Source organism: Myotis brandtii, unplaced genomic scaffold, assembly GCF_000412655.1.
Source record: "Myotis brandtii unplaced genomic scaffold, ASM41265v1 scaffold160, whole genome shotgun sequence".
Classification (NCBI taxonomy): Eukaryota; Metazoa; Chordata; class Mammalia; order Chiroptera; family Vespertilionidae; genus Myotis; species Myotis brandtii.
This window is the reverse complement of record NW_005355833.1, coordinates 3,268,621-3,271,292: the sequence shown is the minus strand read 5'-3', so window position 1 is coordinate 3,271,292 and position 2,672 is coordinate 3,268,621.

Sequence of the window (2,672 nt, the reverse complement as noted above, 5' to 3'; positions counted from 1 at the left end):
AGGCGGGGCTGGGGCCGCCCGGGACGACCCACTGGAGGCGCCTGCGCAGAGGGCGTGACTCGAGTTCAAGAAGTGGCTGGGAACCTGTAAGTGCCGAGTACCTCCACTGGTTTGGCGAAGCTCAGGACTCGTGAAGAGTAGTCATATTTTTAGGAAAAGGTTACCTAGGTAAGTGGACGTTACCCTAAGCACTGTTGCTCCTGTGACACTGCTTAGAGAACCATTTAATGACGTCCCAGCCACCCCGCTCCCACCCGCCCCGCACCACCATCAGCTGGAGGCAGCGCTACTTTACCGCCTTTAGCCCCAGGGTCTTAGCGCAGCGTCTCAGGTAAGACCAGTGAACCGAGGAGGAAATTGGAAGCTTGCAGGTTTACGATAGCAGGTGGCGTTTGAGCGCCTGCTATGCCCCAAACACTGAGCCACAGACTACAACAGTGGTTCTGAACCTTGGCTGCACATTAGAATCACCTGGGAATCTTCTTAAAATCCTGATTTCTGGGCCTCATCCTCCGGAAATTCTGTGTCTTTGTTATGGGGTGGGACCACCACGTTAGTAACAAAGACACAGAATTTCCGGAGGATGAGGCCCAGAAATCAGGATTTAAAAAAGACCCCCAGGTGATTCTAATGTGCAGCCAAGGTTGAGAACCACTGTGCTACAAGGTTTCATTTAATGTTCACACAGCCCAAGAGGTAAGTGCTGTTATGCCATTAACTATGAACTAAGGCGTAGACCCCGTAACTCGTCTAAGATGACAGCGTGCGGTGGAGCCTGGGTTTGGAACCTGGAATCCTAATGTAAGCGCCTTCTTGTGAGTGCGGAGAGGGATGGGTTTGGGGATTATGAGTAAATGTTGTCTTCCTTCAATTTTTATAACTAAGGCACCCGGTCATTGGGTGGAAATGCTTTGAAACCGCCTAAAGATCTTGCTGCAACTGCTGCTTGGTTCGGTGCTGTATTGCACTTTTTGTCCTCTGAAGCTAATAAAACCTCTTTTGGTTTTATATTGAGGGTATTAAAACATTTCTTATGGTGGTACAATTGACATATAACATTCGTTTAATGCGTACAACATAATGATTTAACATTTGTATATATTGTGAAATGATCACATAAATTCCGTTAACTTCATCACCACACATAGTTATTATTTTTTTCTTTCTTTTTAAAGAATCAATACAGTGCTCGCTTCCGCAGCACATATACTAAAATTGGAAACATACAGAGAAGATTAGCATGGCCCCTGCGCAAGGATGACACGCAAATTCATGAAGCGTTCCATATTAAAAAAAAAAAAAATCAATACAGAGGTCTTTTATTTTATTTACACCTATCATGCCATGGATTCATAGGGAATGGGTTCCAGCAGCTCGGGCTCCTTTCCATTGCTTCTCGCACCTGTGCTCCTCTGAGTGGAGCAGGCAGGTGCTTCTGTGGAACCCAGGAGCCTTTCTCTGTGGCTTCCTTCTTTTTCTGATCATTTTCCTTCACCCGGTTCAGAAAGCTACCTCAGCTCTTAGAGTGCTTAATATGCTCAATACGTACATTAATTTTCTTGGCAAGAATCTTGCCCTTACACGGACAACAATGTGGTGCTTGCTGGAGTGGGAGGGAGGGTGGAGGCGGGTATAGCAGGGATAAGTGGTGATGGACGAGACTTGACTTGGGTTGGTCAACACAAAACACAGTGTACAGATGGTGTGTTGTAAAATCTTGTGCCTGAAACCTGTATACTTTTAACCAGTGTCACCCCAATAAATTAAATTTAAAAGGGAAAAAAGAAAAGAATCTTGCCTTTAACTTGTTCACAATAATGCCTACTGCATGCTGGGTGGCCCTGTAGACTCTTCCAGTTTTGCCACGGCAACATTTGTGGGGATTTGCTTTTGGAAGAGTGCCTATTCCCTTGATGTCTACAATATCACCTTTCTTATAGATACGCATGTATGTGGCCAGAGGAACAGCTCCATGTTCTCTAAAAGGCCTAGGGAACGTATAGCAGGTGCCTCTCCTCCTGCCCTTTGTGTTAGTCATTTTGGTGAATTACTGGAAGATCATGGTTCCCGCCCAAAGGAAGCAATTTCTTTTCTTGTTTTGGTGAGGACTTAAGGTCTAGTCTTTGCAACTACTTTTAAGTATTGTCAGCTGTAGTCACCATGTACATTATATGCCCAGGATTTATTTATTTTTATACCTGGAAGTTTGTACCGTTTGACTCCTTCACCTATTTCACGACCCCTACCCCACACCCCTTCTCTACTCTGCATCCCCATTCCTGTCTCCACCCTCACACCCCCAACTCCTGCAGCCCCATCAATTTGTTCTCTGTATTTATGAGCTTGTTTCTTTTTCTTTTATTTTTTTGTTTCTTTTTCTTCTAGATTCCACGTATAAGTGAGATCTTATGCTATTTATAGTATTCCTCTTTCTTTGTCTGACTTATTTCACCCAGCATAATGCCTTCAGGGTCCATTCATGTTGTCGCCAATGGCAAGATTTTATTATTTTTTATGGCTGAATAACATTTCATTGTATATAGAGCACTTATACATATAGTGATCCATCCATTTATGGTGGACACTTAGGTTGTTTCCAGGCCTTGGCTGTTGTAAATAATGCTGCAATGAACATTTTTTTCAAATTACTGTTCTTATTTTTTTTTTAAATA